Source organism: Python bivittatus, unplaced genomic scaffold (genome assembly GCF_059951505.1).
Source record: "Python bivittatus isolate LINGU-HERP-01145 unplaced genomic scaffold, Pbiv_v1 ctg000480_np1212, whole genome shotgun sequence".
NCBI lineage: Eukaryota > Metazoa > Chordata > Lepidosauria > Squamata > Pythonidae > Python > Python bivittatus.
In genome coordinates this window covers 49,710,489-49,733,644 of record NW_028277075.1, presented here as the reverse complement: position 1 = coordinate 49,733,644, position 23,156 = coordinate 49,710,489, and the positions used below count along the sequence as shown (strand labels likewise).

The window sequence follows — 23,156 nt, the reverse complement described above, 5'->3', positions numbered from 1 at the left end:
ATAGGATTATAGCCAAAAACTTTGCAGAATTATAACTTAAGAAATGCTGGGTCTTCAGCTTTGATCTAGCACACATGTACTACAGCTGCATCCTGTGGTATTAGAATAATGCTCCTTCAAACCTAATGTAGTTTTCTTCAATGTCACACTGGTTAAATAATAACACATTATCCAGGGAGTTGCTCCATTGATGTAAATGTTAAGGCTGCAGCTTTATTATTTTTATTATAAGTAGCAGTTCCATGAAACATACATAGATCTATGTAAATAACATCAGTTTCATTATTGTGGCTACACTCAGTTGCAAGTATACATAAGCATTGTGTATGATGAAAGCTAGTCTACAATGTACTATGAAAAGTTAAAGTTCCCTGGACAAATATGATATCTTCCATTTCTTTGCTACGACTATGGATTTCAGCCATCTTGTACAAAGAATAGATGGTATTGTGGAATTGGGTCTTTCTGGGAAACATCCCAGAGAATAACAGAGAGCATACATTAAAATAATTATTGCTGAGTGTTAAAAGCTGCCTGAATTTTAAAAAGGAACACAAAAGGAAATGCATACTGTTATTACCAGGATTTAATAATAGAATAATTGAATATTCACATCTGACTCAAACAAAAGTAGAAAATTAAAAATTTTAGTGTTAAAATGTATATTCTAAGAATTGGCGCATTTCAGAATTGATTGGGGGATAATGTAACAAACTTTCCTATAAATTTCAGAGACTAGTAGTAACTGAAAGTCCAACAGTTTTAGGTTACTCATGATTGAGTTCCTTTGCATTGAATGAAATTTATTTCTGAATGGATACGGATATAATAATGATTTGTTGTTTTTCTAGATTGGTTAAGAATATGAAAAAATAATCAATTCATTGCTATAGAAACGTCAGTGTCTAACCTGGAAATGGAAAAAAGATAATTTCAGTATTCTGCTGTGAAATCATTGCTGTGATATGCTACCAAAACATCATCAAAATAACAAAACAGTTTACTATAGAGAGCCAGTTTGGTTTAGTGGTTAAGGCACCAGGCTAGAAAGCAGAAGACTGTGAGTTCTAGTCCCACTTTAGGCATGAAAGCCGGCTGGGTGACTTTGGACCAGTCACTCTCTCTCAGCCCAATTCACCTCACAGAGTTGTTGTGGGGAAAATAGGAGGAAGAGGAAGGAGTATTAGGTATGCTTGCCACCTTGAGTTATTTATAAAAATAATAAAAGTGGGATAAAAAAATATAAAAAAACAAAACAAATCTTACTGTAAGTCTTAAAATGGATCACATAAGTTGAGAAAATGTGACATAATTAATTTATAGTAATGACCTCCTTTGCTTAATATTGAGGCATATTCATTAAAGTTAAAGAACTTCTTAATGATCTGGTCATCACTCAGATAATTTGGTCAAAAGTCATCAAAGAATTATGAATGTTATGCATCTGTTTTTATTTGCAGTATCCAGATTGATATATGCATTGCAGTGGAGTTTAGCATAAGATTTCTTAATATTTTGAAATTCAGTAGTTTTCAGTTGTTCTTAGTAATTGCATAGTTTTAGCTTTTCATTTTAACTTACAGGTATTAGCTGCTTGGAGTAGTTATGATTGTATAATATCTGAGTGGAGTGGCACGTTGATGCTTTTCCTGTTAACCCCAGGACATTGATAGCCCCCTTTATATTATGTATACATGGAAATATGTGCCAGCACCTCCAGGCAGGTTTTAGTTATAACACAATAACAAAACACCTGTGCCTTTTTTTTAAACAAAAATTAAAGGTGGCTCTTTAATCTCACATGAACACTTTAAGCCATTTTGGTCTAGTGGTTAAGGCATCAGGCTCGAAAGCAGGACATTGTGAGTTCTAGTCCCGCCTTAGGGATGAAAGCTGGTTGGGTGACTTTGAGCCAGTCACTTTCTCCCAGCCCTACTCACCTCACAGGGTTGTTGTTGTGGGGAAAATAGGAGGAGGAGGAGGGAGTATTAGGTATGTTTGCTGCCTTGAGTTATTTATAAAAATAATAAAGGCAGGATAAAAAAATCTTTAAACTTTCACTTTTAAATAAAACATTTAATGTAATTTTTAAAAAAAATGAGTTTGTAAAAAACACAAAATACATGCGAAAAGGCATGGAACAATAATACATTATCAGTATTATTTTTCTCAGAACCAGCATTCTGAGGCTTTAAACAAAATCAATGTGATACATTTATTTATCTATAACAGTGTGATGTATTTCTTATGGCTTAACTAGCATTCCTTAACTATTATATAACATTCCAGTGAATATAGTATTCTGTACTGTATCTTTGAAAAATTTATTGAAGGAAAATATAGTTCAACATGTATATGGTTCTTTTCCAAAACTGCTAGGATTTTTACTGAAACTACAACAATATTATCAATAAGATGGCACTGACAACTGGTAGGAAACATCAAATTGTTTTTATTTATTTATACACACACACACACACACACTATATTTATTTTAAAAACAGTAGAATAGGTGCACCGAGCCTCTGATAGGCTTTACACACATATTTTACAGTCCCAAAATAAGGGCTTAAACCTACCCTGTTCCGCCTATTTATATCAATGTATCACTACAATGTATCATGTAGTAGAAAGTGCCAGAAGACTTAATGGATTTTCAGGAGGGTGTTAGCAGCATGGAACTGTTTTACTTTTTCTGTCTAGATTTTTTTCCAGTTTCTGAAGCTTTTCTCTTGAAACCCCATACCTGCTGGGTGACCTCAAATACACAGTATACACTACTTACCTTGGTTTGGGGATTTAGGGATGATAATCTAATTATCTTTATTCACCACTTGCTGAAGTTTATGTCCTGACCCTGAAGCATGCTTAAAATACAGGTAGTGGTTGTAATCTTAGAGTATATAAATGCCTTGCAAATCTCCCCAGATTGAACCTCATGATAAACCTGGACTATTAGAATGTCTTACTTGCTGGCCATTAGCAAGGTTTTATCTATAATCATTCACCTAAGATTCTCCAGAAAACTGATGTAAGGCCCATTTTTTTTGTTTTGTTTTGTAGATTAACCTTTAATGTAATCAGTTAGTGTGTTTTTTGTATCCAAACCTTTCAAAAGAACCATTGCCCTTTAGCAATTCACCACATCCCTGAGGCCCTCGGGAATAGGAAAAAAATTATACAGCCCCAACCTCAAAAAAAGTTCATTCTGAATTAAGTAACAATAACTAAAGTAGGATTGATTCTTTTATTTAAGAAGATATGTATAGAAAATGTGCCCTACTTGTCTGTCTTGGATCACATTTGGCTCTCTGAGCATTCCCAAAAGTTACTAGTAAATTATAAAATTTAAAATAACAGGAAACATTTTAAATGCATTATTCAATGATTTAATTGATTTAATTACATTAAATCCTCAAAAATTCAGATCAGTTTAATTTTTGGAGTTGTCCTTGCCCACATTATTGTTCTGGCCCCATCTACTTTATGAAGTGCAGTTCTTGACAGATTTTCAAAGATTAAATGCACCCCTCCGCATGAAAGTGTTTGTACGTCCTTGGTGTATAAGACCACAACCAAAATACTCTGGGCTTCAACTTGCAAGGTTTCCAGAGCAGATTATAAAAAACAAAAACAAATAGTACAATTTAATTTACTCAGAAACAAATAGTATAATTTAAAATAGTACTTAAATAATACAATTTAATTAAAAACCAAAAACTAGATCCCATACTTTTTTCTATAGATGTTTTCTTACTCCTGATTTTTAGAAAGGGAAGCAGAAATTTATCAACCATAAATTATTCCCATAGAAAATGGAGTTTACCTCTTTAGTGTAACACATATACTTTGATTTTTTTTGTTTTGTTTTAATAAGGCAAAATGCTGGCTTGAATTCTGATTTGTTCTTGCAGAAGTGGCAGTTATTTCTTACAGAAAATAGTTCTTTTTACACATTATTTTCTATCTTGTACCATATATTATTTGGAGGGGTCTTTGTTTTACAGGTGCTGCAGAGGGAAGGAAAAGTGGAAAGCCACTGTTCATTGAGCATTATATGTAAGGGAGGAGGCTAGAAGAAAGAAATGTTTTGTACAAGTCTGTTTACATAATTTTAGATGAAGTCTTATAAATGAAAATGTTTTAGGATGCAAGTTTGAGAAATTGAAAAATCCTATGTATAAGAGATCGTTCATTAATGTTTGTCTGCCCAATTGCAGATATAATAGGAGAAAATATAAGTGTTTTGAAATCAGGGCAAGATAAATGGGAAGAGCATATAAATACTAGGGTGCAGATCAGTTAAAGAAATACACCATGAAGTGAGTGAAGCGATTCTTCAAATTTGTTGCTCAGAATGTTAAGGTTGCTGCTTCTTTTGAAGATGTAGCCATTTTGAGACCCTTTCTCAGTCTTAGCATGTATGTGCATGGACATAAAGCACTTCTGGGATTGTACTGAGCACTAATAATTATTTCAATTATAGATGCCTCAGCTTAATTACTATAGAAAATTGGGATAAGAGGTTGTTCCAAAGACTTCCTGAAGGGTTGAATATTGAATAGAGATTTGAGGGTCGTAATTTTAATATTTATTTAGAAAGTTATTGTTCAAATTTCAGTTCCTATCTATTTTAGCCAAAGACGCAGGTTGCATTTGTGTTTCATGTGCAGCTGACTGAAAATAAGAAACATCTGTGAATCCTGCTTCCACTTCTTCATTTACATTTTGAAAATCTGTGGAAAGGGTCAGTAGTGCTTCAGATTAGCATTTCATTAATTATGACCCCCATTTGCTTCATGGTCTTTGGTTGTGCTATGTTTCAAACCTTTAAATGTGTGTGAGAAGAGTCAAAGTCTAGTCGAATCCTAATTTTTTGGAGATAGTAATTCTCTGAAACAGAAATGTGTATGGTAAGAAAAATAGCATTTATTTGTGTCACTGAGGATTGCTGTAATAATTACCTTTTCCTTTGTACATACTTTCTGATTTCATAAATGCTTCTTAAAAATCATTCAAAGATTCTTTGCAACTTTTTAGTTCAGCCCTAATATTCAAATATAAACTACCAAGAAAATATTACTTGACTTGTTTTATAAAAGGCTTGATTCATTAAGAACAGAAATATTAACTCTGACTTCATACACTTGTGCCTGAGATTCTTGGCTATGCCACTTTTTCTGTTTTACTTTTAAAGAAAGGTTTAATAATAGTTGTGCTGCCATTCATTTTATTTCATGCAAATAAAACTGGAATAAAAGATAGAGATTGTAGCTAGTTTTAGTACATGTTGTATGAGTGCCATCAGCATTGAGTTCACAACGATCATATCACTTTTATGCCGTCGAACAAGCTTAGCAGCACGGACAGAGTAATCATCATATTACTTGGCTGTCATCCACTGATCAGAAACTGGAGATCACAAGGTGGTTTTCCCTAGCTGCAGTGATGGCCTTTTTTGTTTCAAGCCCCCATCTAGGAGGCCATGGTGTGTTATCATATGGAACGTGGGGTTTTCTGTAATCTGCTTAGCTGCAGTGCAGTTTGAATCTTCATTCTGTGTTTGAGTAATTTATAATTTTAATGAGACCATGGCTCTTGTGGGCTTTGAAATATATTAAAAGCTCTTTTGTGCATATGCTTTTGTTCTTGCTTAATAGGCTCAGTGTATTTAAACCTGATGAATTTTTATTCATGGATTTAGATGTCTGGGGATTAACGTAGACTGAATATCACAGCATTCATCTATTTATGTTTGGAAACTGAATTGTTATTACTTATTCAAAAATATAGTAAAATGGAGTCTAGTAGTAAATTGTCACATAAATGCACCTGTTAATTGTCACATATATCTGCTTTGTGTGTATATCTGCAGTTACTCTAAACATTCCATGTTTTACTTAATAAGTAAATTCCATTAAACTTGCTTGTCTTTGAAGCTTCTTCCAAGAAAATGTACATAGACCAAAAGACATTTGGTACATAAAGGGAAATTCAAACCAAGAGAGAAATAGTATTTGTGATGCCAACTCAGGGTAAGTCTGTGTTTCAATATTTCCCAGAACTCCCAATGCTTGGGTTTTGCCTTGATTGAAGTTACTTGTATACAGTCACTGCTTGGTCATAAAATTCCTGCAACACTATATCTGATTTACAGATCACTCAAGAAGTGCTTATGAGTGCAGGAACTTTTTATTAGAGCTATGCTAAGCATTTGAAAGAGGTATTTCAAAATATGTGGGAGTGTAAATGAAGCATACTCTTAAAAGGAGCTTGGATGACTGTTTTGAATACTTCCCTAGCTATCTGGACATGGAAGGTGCTGTGTATGCTGTAACTTGCTCTCTTTCAAACTGAGGTGTTTGGGTTAGTTTCAGGTGTGAGCAATTTCTGAATAATTTAGATTGTGGGTACTTAAGTTATGAAAAGAGCTGTTCAGCAGCACTTCTAGTAGCCATATTCCTTTCAGACTTTTCCAGAACAATGGAATAAGTAAGGTCATTCTAGAATAAAAATGGTACCTCCCTCCCTGTCCCCTTTCACAAATAGAAGCACACATTCCTTTTCAACTTTGAATATTATAGTAAGGTTACATCATAATGTGTTGTTTGAGAATTACTCCCAATTTCAGTATGGTGCATCCTAATTTCAAACCAAAAGTATGGTTGGGAACTTAATGATTGGCAAAATAGCATTCTCTGCATTCATTGAGAACATGTCTGTTCCATATAAAAGGAAATTATATCTAGCACCAATGCATTGTCTTTAGAATTAAAGATTTCTGAGGTTCTGCCTTTTCAATTCACTTGGAAAAGAATCCTCCCTTTTAGATAATATTAACTACATTGTCAGCAATTCTGTAGTAGAAATATGGGATCATTTACAGTGTAAGAATTTTAGGAAGCAAAGCAAGAAAAAAAAAGCTTCAAGGAAAAAAAAGCCTCTTGAAACAAACATACCATAACAAAAAATCCTATTCATTGGCATTTCATTAAAAAAATCTAGCTTAATTTTGCGGAGGATGTAATTTTGCTTCCCAAAAACATTGGATAAATTCCTTAGCAGATTTTTGTGCGTCAACCTTTGAAGGCAATATGGGTTAACATTTTGTCTTCCAGTATAAATTCAGCCTTTTTTTTTTTTGGTGCCTTCAGGTCAGTGCTGATTCCTGGCGACTGCCTGGACTAATTCCTGCAGTTTTCTTGGCAACGTTTTTGGAAGTGGTTTTCCTCTCTCCTAGGGCTGAGAGAGAGTGACTGGCCCAAAGTTATCCACATGGCTTAGTGCCTAAGGCAAGAGTATAAGTCATGATCTCCCAGTTTCTAGCCTGGTACCTTAATCACTACACCAAAGTGGCTGTCTGAATTCAGCCTATTAGGTTTTAATGATAGTAATATACATTCGATTTTATTAATTATGTATGGAACAGTTTACTCTCTCTCTGCTGTTTTTCTCTATATGTTATTTTTGCTTAAAATTCCAGAATTCAATTTTTCTATCCCCCTCAAAAGAGATAGATGTTTGCAAAAACTATAACTCATGTGAATACTAAAAAGGAAGAATAGGCACAGCTATATGTAAGTGCTGTTGGTTTCAGGTGAAATTTATTTAAAGAAAGTGACTTTATTGGATTTATGGAGTTATCCTAAGGAGAACAGCTTACCTAAATTATTCATAATCAGTAAGATGATTGGTAGATCTCAGTGTTCACATAAAACTTGAGTAAAATGTGATTATTTAATAGATTAAATTATATTGAATGTATAAATGTATGTTAAATAGATAATGTATACATTCTGTTCTGTTTCCTGCAAGAATGGCCCTTTTATGTTAGAATAATATTCCTGTACTATTTATTTGTTGAATTGGACCAGACTTTCGGATACATAATTCTCTGTAAGGGTTTCTTTTTTGGGACATGCAGTTGACATGCACTGTCAGTTGTAATCCAAGATTACAGCAAACAAGATGTTGATTTCCACACACAATCTATGTATATTTCACTTAGAAAATGCTATTGTTTTAGGAGCTAACACCAAAAAAGAATAATGATTGTGCTGTCCTCAGAGGAGCTGTCAATAAAAGATGTAATGGGGATTTAGGAATCTGGAAATGGCCAACTAATTTATGTGAATCCATTTTACTTCAAGTAAAAGGCAAAGCTCTATTCCGTCTGCACTGCATATTGCAGAGCACAAGCTGTCTATAGAAAACCAGGTGGCTGCATATGGATACTCCCTTGATATCATTCACTTGCTGTGTAATCTTATTATGCAAAGTTCTAATCTTCACCTAGAATGAATGCCTCTGGGTCAGAACATAGTCATATCAGGGTTTTTAAGGTCATGTTTTGTGATCCTTAGCTTATTCTTCTAAGTAGGGCTGGGAATTAAAGGGTATTCCCTAGACACTAGCAGAAATAGACAGCAGAACCTGCTGCCTTTTTGGAAGACAGGACCAACATGAGGTCCCTGGTAGGATTAAACTAGATTTGTAGCTGTAGGATTTTTTAACAGATGTATTATTGGACAGGGAATAGGGGCCACCAGCACAGCAAAATTGGATCACTATTGACATTCTCGGGGAGTCTGCTGGCTGCTAAAATAGCAGCTGCATGTGGATTTGACTTCTTTCAGGTGAAGCGACTTCCAGTCATTTGGAAAGGATGGGATGAAAAGGAACCTTGGTGATAATTTTGATGTCTGCAAGATTTAGTACCAGTGTAATGAGATTATCGCTAACACCTTCACTGCAGAAAAAGCCACCTGGCGTTATAACTGGCAGCAACTCTGAACTAATCCTTTCCCATCTCTTGGATGTAATTCATGGAGTTCACAGTGATTTCTCTCCTAGCTGTGATTAATTTTATAAACCGGGGGTGGTGGTGTTTGTGAATCAGGTAATGAAGAAGCACAAAGATACATTTATTTGTTACATTGGCCCAGAATTGTAATTTAGCTAAAATATGTGTTGTACAGCAAAAATCTCAATATTTTGAGAATACCTTTCCTGAAGAATTTTTATTTATGGGATGAAGATAGGATAATGAGGTAGAACATAACAGAATATTGCCCTCAATAATTTCTAAATACCAGGGATTATAGTTACATGGAAAAAGATCTCTGCATGTACAAATTGCCATGCTGCACAAGTAGATTCAGAGAGTAAGAACTGTTCTTCGGTATGGAGAATAGAGTGGATGTGTCATTTGAATAGTTTTACAACTAAAGGCAAACTTGTGAGTTAATGTGAACTTATATATGAGTAGTCCACATACATTTTTGGAAAAAAAAGTTTTTTATGCCAGTTAATACCTGTGGAAGGTGCCTATATTATAAATGCATTAGGCTATCTGTAAATAGGTGATTTATTGTTCAATTAATAGTTTTATAATAAAAGAACAGTATGTGAAGATTTTTTTTCTGGGAAAATTTTACTGACATTGGCTTGCTAATTTAAATTCACAAGTACTGTAGCTAAAACAGTTTTTTAATCTTAATCTAGTTTGTTCAGAATCCAGAAACGATTTCAATTCTTAGTGTATTCTGTTGAAAGAGTGCAAACTATGCAACACAGCACTTTTTTTTGCATAGCTGACTTGATGTCCTTAATTAGTATGCATTAGTGTGAACATTTTTAATGCTGCACAATTCAGTTACATTGATAAATTCATTTGTACTACATAGAGTTCTAACTACAATAGTTACATCAAACTTCATGTGACTCTTTGTTTAGAAGATTTCCAACTTTTTGACACCGATTTTAGAGGTGAACTGAGAAGATTCCATCTGATTAATCAAGCTTCTGATGGTTATAATTTGCAATAAGCATATTACAGAACATATACTGCAAAGGAACCTTGCAGTTTGTGCTTAGTATGAAATTAGAAAAGAAATTATAATGTTTTTTATGTGATAGTCATTAATTGAACAATTTAGGATATCTGTATCTTGGTAAATTTCTCTTTCTGCATCACTTTCTGTTCTTTTTTCAATGAACCCTCAGTATACCTCCCAAAACTTGCCTTAGTTGATTTCTTTTCATCACATATAATGATAAAGACTCCTGTGAGTCAGGATCAGCTCCTACTGACTTTATGGTTCTATGCATGGAATTTTCTTCACAACAGTACAGAAGTGGCTTGTCACTATTTTCTCACAGGACTTTTTTAAAAACTTCCCAGTCTAGCATTCTGCCCTTGTAATCTCTTATCCAAGTACTAACCAGATCTTACTTTGCTGTATTGTAGTAACATACAAGCACTCCGTTTTCCTGTGATTTTCCATCTCATTCTGGAAAAGATATAGTAAACTCATTGCTCTTTTCATCTATATGGAGGGCTCTAAAATTCTGAGAGATTAAGAACTGTAAGAAAGAAATATAGCACATAATTAAGCTGTGGTCGCTACAGTTGCACATAGTTGCCACAAATATTAGCAATGGCATTGAACAGGCTTTTAGTGGATATTATTATTGATGTCCATTTACTACCTCCTGAATCATAGTTTGTATGCCTTAATGGTTTCTAGAAAGCATCAGTGAAGGGAAGCTATTGCTTTCTGGTCCAAGCTTGTGAGTGTCTCAAATGCATTCAGTCAGCCTTGTTTGATACTATTATTGACTGGTACTGCCCATACAATATGGAGAGACATGGCTGTAAAACTGTGTCCCCAACTCCCAGTCTCATAGGCAGTCCTGAAGAGATGAAGAATGTAGCCAAAGAGAGCTAAAAATAGTTAAAGGAAGCAGAGAAAATGCAGAACTTTGATGGAAATAAAACATTGGTTTGGAAATGGATGAAAAGGGCTAAACAAGAAGCCTTCCACAGAATGGCTGGAATTAAAGAATAAAAGTGGTGGAATGATTTGGGATGGAACTGAAGTGGAAGAATGTTGGAAGGAGTATTTTAGAGATTTGTATGGGAATTATAGTAATACATAGAGTTTTATTGAAATGAAAGTTATAAATGTTACTGTCTAAGGAAAAAATGAACAGGAAGTTTTAAACACTGTGAGGATGTTGAGAAATGGTAAGCCTTTAGGAGCAAGTAATGTATCTGGAGAACTGTTAAATATGGAAGTGATTTGTTTGAATAGCTGACCTATTTGTTTAAACTGTTAAGACTACATCTGCGTCTGACAATTTGAAGAATGCAATTATTTTTCCCCTATACAAAGGAAAAGCTATCAAGAGTGAATGCAAAAATCACAGGAGGTTAATTTGTTAAGTGTGCTTGGAGAAGCTGTCTGAAAGAATTTTAATTGCATAGGCATGAGTAGTAAATATAAGTAAGATTGGGATACTGTAGTATTGCTTTATGCAGTGAATGTGTAGATAGTTTTCCCCCTTTTAGCAGGTCATTAAAAATGTATGTGAGAAAGGAAGCTTATTGTTGATTTAGAGATAGTTTATAATGAAATGAATAGGCATATTATATCTATATGAAGTTCCAAGTTAGTTGCTGAATGCAATAGGAATAATATAATATATGTGTTAGAGTAAATGGTTCAGTGAGTAAAATAAAGATTTGTGACATATTTATAGTTAACTGTATAAGGAATGTTTGTGGGGACACTAGAGATGTACATGTACTATTTATTATATCAATTTATATAGCTATCCATCTCACAGTTATAAGTCTGGGCACTCGGCATATGATTAAAACCAAACAAAAGCAACAACAAAAAACTTTTAGCAACAATTAGTAATAAAATAATAGTGTAAGGATAAACCTAACTCAAATCATAAAAAGCACAAAATCACATGAACCTCCAGGCCCCATGCCCACCTGAACATCCAGGTCTTCAAGATCAATGTGGGTTTTTACTTAAAAGACAATTAAAAGACAATGTTAGAACTGTGTTGGATATTCTAGAATATTTTGAATAGCACAATGAAAAATAACTTGCATTAATCTTTTTAGATGCAGAGAAAGCTTTTGACAATTTGAACTGGACTTTTTTATTTAAAATTTTGGAAGATGAATTTTGGACAGAATTTTATAAAATGGATAAAATTGATACATACCTGTACTTCACAGAAGGCAAAAATAATTGTTAATGGAGATTTAACTAAAGCATGTGAGATGCAGAAAAGAACAAGACTGTCAGACGTCCCAGGTAAACCAGACAGGAAACAAGACAAGATGAGCTAATTCTACTTTATTGTAAGGGTACATTAACAAAATCTTGCAAGTCTGAAAGCATAGATCTCCTGCCCTCCCTATTTACTGCCTGTGTAGTTAGGGCGGGTCTTTCCTAAGTTTCTTTCTGTGATCATTACCCAGTTGTGGACTTGTTTCTCTTTCATCTGATTGTTCCCTTGGTGGCATCTCTTTCCCCTGCCTTCCAAGGCCACCCTCACATTCCATTACAAAAACAGGGTTGTCCACTGTCTCCTCTTTTGTTTATTTTAGTTCTAGAAGTATTGAGTAGAGATATAAGACAAGATGAGAGGATTAAGGGCATATAGATTAAAAAAGAGAGGTATAAATTAAGAGCTTTTGCAGGTACTCTGGTGCTGGTTTTAGAAGATCCTTTAAAGGGAATTGAAATATTAATGGAAAAACTAAAAGAAAAAATTGAAAAAATATGGTGCAATAGCAGGTTTTAAAATCAACAAACAGAAGACAAAGATGTTGACAAAAAAATTGAAGATACAAGATCAAATGGAATTGATGAATAAAACACGTTTTAGGGTTGAGAAGAAGATAAAATACTTGAGTATTAATATGACAAATATGAATTGTATATTATTTCAAGATAATTATGTTAAGACTTGGAATGAAATTAAAAAATATGTTAAAAGAGGAGAAAACACAATTGTCACTGTTGGGGAGAATTTCTGTGATTAAGATGAATATTTTACCTAGAATGTTATTTTTATTTCAGACAATACCTGTTTTGACATCTGATGCACCAATTAAACAATGGCAGAAAGAGATATCTAAATTTGTGTAGCAGAGAAAAAAACCAAGAGTTAAATATAAGGTGCTACAAGATGCAAAAGAAAGAGGAGGGTTGGGTTTACCTAATCTGAAATTATACTGTGCAGCTTGTTGTTTAGTTTTAATGAAAAAATGGATGTTGCTGAGAAACAGAAAGCTTTTGGAGTTAGAAGAATATGACTTGAGATTTGGGTGGCATAGATATATATGGTATAAGAAAGCTAAGGTTAATATAATTTAAAAAATCATTTTGTTAGACATGCCATACTGAGAATATAGGTAATCCTCGAGTTACAGTCTTGAAATTCCAGCTGTTACAGCGCCACCATGGCCACATGAACAAAATTCGGGTGTCTGGCAACCAGCTTGCACCTATGACCAGTTGCAGTATCCCGTGGTCATATGATCACCATTTGCACCCTTCCCTGCTGGCTTCCCGCAAGCAAAGTCAAGGGAAGACTGCAAGGAAGCTTGCAAGTCACTGGGGTAAGTTCTCCTCCCCCGGTCTTTCTTCACTTGCCAGCACTGTGCCTTCCTTCTCTAGCCTCCCTATGCTTGCACACGCATAATCATGCACCCCATGCCCTCTTTCCATGGCCTCCCAGTGATTGCACATGCCCTGTGCCTTCTTTCCATGGCTTCCCTGCAGTCACACGCACCCTGCACCTTCTTTTCTCTGCCTTCCTGAGATTGCATGTACCCCACACACTCATTTCCTGGCCTTTCTGAGCTTGCACCACACCGAGCACCCCCTCCCCTGACTCACACATGACCTGCTCCAGGCCGCTCAGGACCTTCCCCCACCACTCTGCAGCACCCCTGTGCTCCTTACCTGTGACTCCTTATGCTTCTTGACCCATGCATCTTGGGTTACAACCACAACTGGGATTGTCTGGATTGCTGTTGCTAAGCGATGCAATCCTGGTCCCAATTCCAGTTGTAATTTGAGGACTACCTGTATGGAATAGATATAAATCTAGGTTGTGCCTGAAAATACCTCTGTGGCTCTCAGCACAGGAAGCATTCTATAGAAGAGAAATGATAACTAAACATAAATGGTTAACTTACTCTGATATTTTAGAATTTTGTCAAGAAAAATGTAAAATAAAATCAAAAGAAGAGCTGGCAGTAGAAGGATATACACTGGGGCAAAAAAGTATTTAGTCAGCCACCAATTGTGCAAGTTCTCCCACTTAAAAAGATGAGAGAGGCCTGTAATTTTCATCATAGGTATACCTCAACTATGAGAGGCAAAATGGGGAAAAAAATCCAGAAAATCACATTGTCTGATTTTTAAAGAATTTATTTGCAAATCATGGTGGAAAACAAGTATTTGGTCACCTACAAACAAGCAAGATGTCTGGCTCTCACAGACCTGTAACTACTTCTTTAAGAGGCTCCTCTGTCCTCCACTTGTTACCTGTAGTAATGGCACCTGTTTGACCTTGTTATCAGTATAAAAGACACCTGTCCACAACCTCAAACAGTCACACTCCAAACTCCACTATGGCCAAGACCAAAGAGCTGTCGAAGGACACCAGAAACAAAATTGTAGACCTGCACCAGGCTGGGAAGACTGAATCTGCAATAGGCAAGCAGCTTGGTGTGAAGAAATCAACTGTGGGAGCAATAATTAGAAAATGGAAGACATACAAGACCACTGATAATCTCCCTCGATCTGGGGCTCCACGCAAGATCTCACCCCGTGGGGTCAAAATGATCACAAGAACGGTGAGCAAAAATCCCAGAACCACACGGGGGGACCTAGTGAATGACCTGCAGAGAGTTGGGACCAAAGTAACAAAGGCTACCATCAGTAACACACTACGCTGCCAGGGACTCAAATCCTGCAGTGGCAGATGTGTCCCCCTGCTTAAGCCAGTACATGTCCAGGCCCGTCTGAAATTTGCTAGAGAGCATTTGGATGATCCAGAAGAGGATTGGGAGAATGTCATAGGGTCAGATGAAACCAAAGTAGAACGTTTTGGTCTAAACTCAACTCGCTGTGCTTGGAGGAGAGAGAATGCTGAGTTGCATCCAAAGAACACCATACCTATTGTGAAGCATGGGGGTGGAAACATCATGCTTTGGGGCTGTTTTTCTGCAAAGTGACCAGGACGACTGATCTGTGTAAAGGAAAGAATAATGGGGCCATGTATCGTGAGATTTTGAGTGAACACCTCCTTCCATCAGCAAGGGCATTGAAGATGAAATGTGGCTGGGTCTTTCAGCATGACAATGATCCCAAACACACCGCCCGGGCATCGAAGCAGTGGCTTTGTAAGAAGCATTTCAAGGTCCTGGAGTGGCCTAGCCAGTCTCCAGATCTCAACCCCATGGAAAACCTTTGGAGGGAGTTGAAAGTCCGTGTTGCCCAGCGACAGCCCCAAAACATCACTGCTCTAGAGGAGATCTGCATGGAGGAATGGGCCAAAATACCAGCAACAGTGTGTGAAAACCTTGTGAAGACTTACAGAAAACGTTTGACCTCTGTCATTGCCAACAAAGGATATATAACAAAGTATTGAGATGAACTTTTGATATTGACCAAATACTTATTTTCCACCATGATTTGCAAATAAATTCTTTAAAAACCAGACAATGTGATTTTCTGGATTTTTTTCCTCCATTTTGTCTCTCATAGTTGAGGTATACCTATGATGAAAATTACAGGCCTCTCTCATCTTTTTAAGTGGGAGAACTTGCACAATTGGTGGCTGACTAAATACTTTTTTGCCCCACTGTACATGTCAATGGTTTTCTTATGTACAGTTACTAAAAAGATTTAAAGTAGATAAAAACTTCTGGTTTTGAACATTGTAAGACTGAATTTGAAACAGAATCGTGTACAAATGATGAACATATTGCTCAAATGTATAAACTGTTGTTGAAATTTGAAACAAGAAGAACACAGAATGTATGATGAGATGGGCTAAAAACTTTGATTATAATATACAAATGGAACAAGGGGAGAATATGTAGTTGAAAGGGCTAAAATTTACATTGTTATAGTCTTAAAGAGAATTTCTATAAAATGATGTATCATTGGTACATGTCATCGGAAAAACTGTCTAGAATTTATAAAGGTACTTCATATTTATGCTGGAAATGTAATCAACAAGAAGGGACATTTTATAATGCTTAGTGTACATGCAAAAAAGCTAGAAAAGTTTGGACTCAACTACATATAATACAGAAGATTTTAAAGACTGACATACAATTGAAACCCGAGACTTTTCTTTTGGGACTGATGGATAAATGGAAAAAAATATCTGAACTTTGTTTTTGTATATGATAACTGCAGCATCATATGCACAGAAGTGGAAAGTTTTGACTTTACACACAATGGAGGAATGGATGGTGAAGATTATGGAATTTGCTGAGATGGCCAAATTGACAGCTTTAATTAGAGATAAGACATTGTCTAAGTTTAATGCTGATTGAATCCCCTTATTGACTTTTTGTGGGCAACTGAAAAAAATGAAATTTTGGTGTATGGATTTGATGATTAGGAAAAAAAGAACAGATTATAGAAAAAAATGTAACAATGATGTAACCATAGTGTCATGGTCTGCTCTGAATCAGATTCAGAGTTGGAGGCTGAGGAGCCAGCACTTTCTGAAGCCCAAGTGAATTTGGAACAGGCAGAGGTATCGGATGAACAGCAGGCTGAGCAGTTGAAAGAGGTGGGGTTGGATAGCGAGCAGCAGCCTGATTCAGTCTCCGATAACGAGGCAGAGAGCGTGAGACCATCTGATGCTCAAGCTCTGCTGAAAAAAGAGCTCTGCAAAGGCGTTCGGTGAGGTTACTTGTGAGAAGGGAAACTCGCCCTCAGAAATGAGGAACAGTGGCAGTTATTAGAAAATGAGACTCAGTAGACGGGGAGTCTTCAGTAACAACAACCATCTAGTTACTTGCTCGTGTCTCACTCGTGTTCCTCTGAGGATTGCTACCCTGTGAACCCTGACTCGGACTAGCTACGATTCTTCATTCTGCATTATCTCGGACTGGACTCGACTATTTCTGCTGTCAGGCAAGTTTGTAGCCTCTCACCTTGTGAAAACCTTGTCCCCGTACTGTATCGGAATGCAGACTCCTCTGTGTGTGTGTGTGTGTGCGCGTGTAGCAGGTTCACGACACATAGAGTAAGAAGTTAATTTACGTTTATACCTATAACTGCTGTAAAAGAAAGTCAGAAATCATTTCTTTATATTCTTTTCTTTTCTTCTTTTTATAACATCTTTGTTATCTTTCTCTTTAAAATTTTAATGAAGTTATATTTAAAAAAATCTTACGGTGTATGGCAGTGTTGTCCAAACTTGGCCACTTTAAGATGAGTGGACTTCAACTCCCAGAATTCCCCAGCCAGCCATGCTGGCTGGGGAATTCTGGGAGTTGAAGTCCACTCATCTTAAAGTGGCCAAGTTTGGACAACACTGCTGTATGGTGTTCCAGAGGGCAGGCACTACATCAGAGAAGGCATGCTTCCTGGGTCCCTCCAGATGGCACTATTTAATAGATGATACCTGGAGCTTGGAAGCTTACTGGAAGCCATTGCAGTTTGCGGAACAGTAATTTAACATAAGCATACCAAAGTGCACCCATAACTGCCTTTGCCACCACATGTTGAACCAGTTGCAGCTTCTGAGTGACATCAAGGGCAGTCCCATGTCCAGTATATTGCAGTGGTCCACTTGATAGGTGACCAAGACAGAAGTGACTGTGAGGAATGGATCTTGACTGAAGAAAAGATGCAAATGGCACATAAAATGGATTTGTGTATAAGCCATTCTGACTACAACTACTACCTGCTCTTTGAACAGGAGTTGTGAGTTTGATGACCTCCAAATTATTCACTGGTTCTGTCTGGGGCAGTGTTACCCCATCAAGAACTAAAGATATAAAATCACTGGGTCTGGGAGGCCTTAAATCCCCAAGCCACTTGGTCTTGCAATGGTTGTGTTGAAGCCTGTTCTTACTCAACCAGACCCCACATTCATATGCAAATGATGCTGTGTTATTCTCAGAGATCCTGAATGATTTGTAGTAAATGTTAAGTTGCCAATGTAACAAGGAACATGGATCGGAAAATTAATATATCAAAGAGCAAGATAGTTGCATTTGATAAGGGAAATGGAGTGAACAGTTCCAATTTACAGATAAATGGCAGAAAACTAGAGCAACTAGGATTTGTGTATCTTAATGTAATGTATATTAATGATGGGGAAATGGATGAAAAATGTAAACGTGCTCATGTTGGTAGAAAGATAGCATGTGGGCTTTGTGAGAAGTAGTATTTGTATAAAGAAATGAAAATGGCATGTATAAGAGCATGCTTTTGCCCAATTTGTCATATGGGAGTCAGAGTTGGGTATGTCAGGAGAAATAACATTTGATACAGTAGGAATGGGTTATAAACAACAAATGAAGATCAAATCTTAAATATATGATAGAAGAGTAAATGAGTTGAAAAGAGGAAGAAGGTCAAGAAAATCATTGTCATATAGAGTTTATGAGATCCTTAAGATGAGAGAGATAAGTTTAAAGAGCAAGAGCCAGTGTATGAATCAGTATATGGACATAATGGAAGTGAGAATGGGAAAGTAGAATGAACAGTATTGCCATAAACTAGTATTGCTATATTTCCTTTTTTGTTTTCTTATTGTGTAATGATAGGTATGACTGTGTTTTGCAAGGTAGAAAATAAGGGAATACCATATAACAGTGGTACAAGAAAATGAGATTTTTTTTTAACTGTAACTGAACATTTTATTCCTCGCATCTGTTCTTGATAATCCCCCTAGTATTCAACACTTAATGTTATTGTGTATTTGTTGTCTTAAGTCAGATGATTTGGTCATTCTGTTGTATGAATTTTATGCTTGAATTAGACAACTAAGGGCTTCCAAGTGAGGTACGATGGTGAACTAGACAACCTGAAGGAGTGACGATGACATTGCGGTGGCCAGACAGCGAATACCGGTCAACGGGGTCTCTCTGGACAAGAAGAGACTGTGAGATCATTCATCTGTACTCTGGACAGCTACTCCTCATGACGAGACTGCAGGAACTGTGGTTTTTGTGTTTGACTTGTGAGTCAAGCAGTTGGGAGTCGAGGGATTTCAGTCAGGCTCACAGCCGCATTACAGCCTGTAATGGACATAAGGTTCTCAAAAGCCTCACTTTCTTAATCACTATCCATTGTAATCAATTTACAGTTAAAGAGAGATCTCCTGATCCGCAGGATAAGAGAAAGCCACTTGGTGAGTCAACATTCTTTCTGGATTAAAGAAGGAGGGGAAAAAAATGGTTTAAAGGATTTATATCTTTAGCAAAAAGCTTAACAAGGATTGGACAGAAGAAAGTTTAAACGGGTAAAGGGGACAGTAATTTTGAAAGATTAATTTTTGGCAAAAGTGCTTTTGAAAATATTGGAACTAAATAAATGGAGTGGACTTTTTAGGAAGGCTTCAACTGAACCATGGTAAGACTGAGTGGCTTTGGGTTTTGAGCCCCTCCGGTTCCAATATTTTAACTTTAGTACTGGGTGGGGTCACACTGCCCTAAACAGACCCTGTGTGCAATCTGGGGGTCCTCCCTGACTCATGACTCCTGCTTGAAGAGCAGGTGACAGTTGTGGCTAGGAGGGCCTTTGCACAACTTTGTATTGTGTCCTAGTTGTGCCCATTCCTAGATCAGAGGGAGCTGCTCATGGTCACTCATGCACTGGTCACTCCTGGTTAGACTACTGCAATGTGCTTTACATGAGGCTGCCCTTGAAGAGTATCCAGAAACTTCAGCTGGTACAAAATGCAGCGGTGTGAGCAGTTATGTGTGTTTCTAGTAGAATACATGTTACACCTCTGCTTTGCAAGCAGCATTGGTTATCAGTTTGTTTCCGGGTCCAATTCATGGCGCTGGTGTTGACCTTTAAAGCCCTTCATGGCATGGGGCCAGGCTATCTGAGGGACCACCTCTCCCTGATTTCATCTGCCCATCCTACCAGATCCAGCAGAGAGGGCATCTTATGGGTTCCGTTGCCTAGGGAGCTACATTTCTGCTGTGGCTCATGCACTGTGGAATCTTCTCCTCCCTGAGGTGAGCTTGGCCTCGTCATTGTTGAGCTTTCAGAGGTCCCTTAAGACTTGGTTATGCCGGCAGGCCTGGGGACCCCAGGGGGCAGGGGAATTAGTGAGGTGGCTCCCTTATTTTTAACATCCTTTTATTTTCTGTTTCATTTTGTTTTTTATATTTTTAATGTATTTATTGATTGTTTTTAGCATTTTTGTATGCTGTCCAGAGTTGCCTGTGGTGAGATGGGTGGCTGTATACATGGCTATATACATTGGCTAAACGAATGAATGAATGTTGTTTGCTTAATGTTAAAGAATGTAGACAATTGGTGGATTTTATAAAACAAAATAAAGGTAACATGAGATAGACTGTAACTGTGAATGGAACTATGGAGTGCCAATTGAGACTAAAATATGTTAAAGTACAGTACTGTGCAAAAGTTTTAAGCAGGTGTGAAAAAATGCTGTAAAGTAATGCTTTCAAAAATATGTATTGTAATTGTTTATGTTTATCAATTTACAAAATGCAAAGTGAGCGAACAGAAGAGAAATCCAAATCAAATCAATATTTGGTGTGACTATGCTTTGGCTTCAAACCAGCATCAATTCTTACACTTGCACACTTTGTACACTTGCACAAAGTCAGGGATCTTGTAGAATTAGAGTCAGGTGTATGATTAACCAATTATACTAAGCAGGTGCTAACGATCATCAATTTCATATGTAGGTTGAAACACATATGTCATTAACTCAGTCATTAACTGAAACAGAAACAGCTATGTAGGAGGCTTAAAACTGGGTGAGGAACAGCCAGACTCTGCTACTAAGGTGAGGTTGTGGAAGACAGTTTCATGTCACAGGTCATACACCATGACAAGACTGAGCACAGCAACAAGACACAAGGCATCAGCATGGTCTCTCCCAGGCAAAAATTTCAAAGCAGACTGAGGTTTCAAGATGTGCTGTTCAAGCTCTTTTAAAGAAGCACAAAGAAACAGGCAACGTTGAGCACTGTAGATGCAGTAGTCGGCCAACAAAACTCAATGCAGGAGATGAAAGACACATCATGCTTACTTTCCTTCAACATTGGAAGATGTCCAGCAGTGCCATCAGCACAGAACTGGTGGGAACCAGTGGGATCCAGGTACACCCATCTACTGTCCGGAGAAGTCTGGCCAGAAGTGGTCTTCGTGGAAGAATTGCGCCCAAAAAGCCATACCTCTGATGTGGAAACAAGGCTAAGTGACAACTATGCAGAAAAACATAGGAACTGGGGTGCAGAAAAATGGCAACAGGTGCTCTGGACTGATGAGTCCAAATTTGAAATATTTGGCTGTAGCAGGAGGCAGTTTGTTTGCCGAAGGGCTGGAGAGCGGTACAAGAATGAGTGTCTGCAGGCAAGAGTGAAGCATGGTGGAGTTTCCTTGCAAATTTGGGGCTGCATTTCTGCCAATGGAGTTGGAGATTTGGTCAGGATCAATGGTGTCCTCAGTACTGAAAAATAGAGGCAGATACTTATCCATCATGCCATACCATCAGGGAGGCGTGTGATTGGCCCCAAAATTATTCTGCAGCAGGACGACCCCAAACATACAGCCAATGTCATTAAGAACTATCTTCAGTGTAAAGAAGAACAAGGAGTCCTGGAAGTGATGGTTTGGCCCCCACAGAACCCTGATCTCAACATCATCGAGTCTGTCTGGGATTACATGAAGAGACAGAAGGATTTGAGGCAGCCTATATCCACAGGAGATCTGTGGTTAGTTCTCCAAGACATTTGGAACAACCTACCTGCTGAGTTCCTTCAAAAACTCTGTGCAAGTATATCTAGAATAATTGATACTGTTTTGAGGGCAAAGGGTGGTCACACCAAATATTGATTTGATTTGGATTTCTCTCTTGTTTGCTCATTTTGCATTTTGTAAATTGATAAACATAAACAATTACAAGATATATTTTTGAAAGCATTCTTTCTTAATAGCATTTTTCACACCTGCCTAAAACTTTTGCACAGTACTGTATACCTTAATACAAGAAAATGAAGATCTATTTTTTTATAAATTTTAAAAATTTAAAATAAACAGCAAAAAGCAAGACGTGTTTTTGGCTACAGAAAGTTTTTAAAAGATTAAGAAAATGTTTCAACTTTGAATATTAAGACTTTGAAAATATTTTTAAAGAATAAATGCATATTTGTGGGAAATAAATTATCATGGCGTTTAGAGATATTTTTGAGGAACTCCACTGAGGACTGCGTTGAGACTTTGAATCAATTATGGCAGCTATGTTGTATCTTTTGGGGAACAGTGTGTCTTCAGAACAAGATGTTATAGAAGAAAATATACAACGAATTCTGTTTGAGAATAACATGAATGAAACTTTGGAATAGAACTAGCCATCAGGTGGAAAGAGCAAACTGTATGAGGTTTTAAAAATTAAGAAGGAAATAAAGACAATCCCAGAGAGTAATGGGAATAATTCTTTTTTGTTGGATTTACAAAAGAGACCACTTAAAGAATGGAAGAAATCCGTAATAAGGATCAACAACTATTGGAATGGATTACAGAGAAAGATTGTTCTGTATAAAGAAAAAAGGAATATAAAATCTGCTTATTTGACCAAGGTTAAAATATTGATCTTGTTGTTGTGATGTTGCTATTCTGGGTGATTCTTTTTGGATTTACTGTTATTTTGACTGGAAAAATGTGGTATACTGGATTTACTTATTTGGTGTTTAAATTCTTTACTTTATAGCTATTTTCTGTATCCTAACTGTTTAGTTTCCAAATGCTTAGTATCTAATTGTGTGAAAATTTTATTTTTAGGAGAAATTAACTCTTTTTGTTAGGTTAAATTTTAGTCTTTTTTTTTTGCATTAGGATGCTGGGATTACTTTATATTTGTGAATAGTGTAGAGTTGAGATATGGAATATTTATTTGGTTGTTATTTGGGATGGTTATCTGGAATGGTTGGCATTTGGAATGGTTTATGTTTTGGAGTTTGTTGTTTTTTAAAGGAGAAATGGTCTTATGCTAAACTTTAGGTTTGGTTTGCTTATACTTTTTTATGCCTTTTAAATGGGGTTTTGCTTATAGTTAAGAGTTGAGGTATGGTAAATTGTTTTCTATTTGTTAAT

General features: G+C 36.6%; 1 protein-coding gene across 3 annotated transcripts in view; it reads left to right on the top strand.

Annotated features, from left to right (window-relative positions):
• IMMP1L (inner mitochondrial membrane peptidase subunit 1) overlaps positions 1-23,156 on the top strand; it is a 54,011-nt gene that overhangs the window by 3,708 nt on the left and 27,147 nt on the right. The window contains exon 1 of one of the 3 annotated variants that reach the window (XM_025170475.2): positions 18,838-19,209. The exons of the other annotated variants lie outside the window; for them this stretch is intronic. The gene's annotated coding sequence lies outside the window, so the exon portion shown is untranslated. Of the gene's footprint in view, positions 1-18,837; positions 19,210-23,156 lie in introns of those variants that run through there. 3 annotated transcript variants of the gene reach the window in all.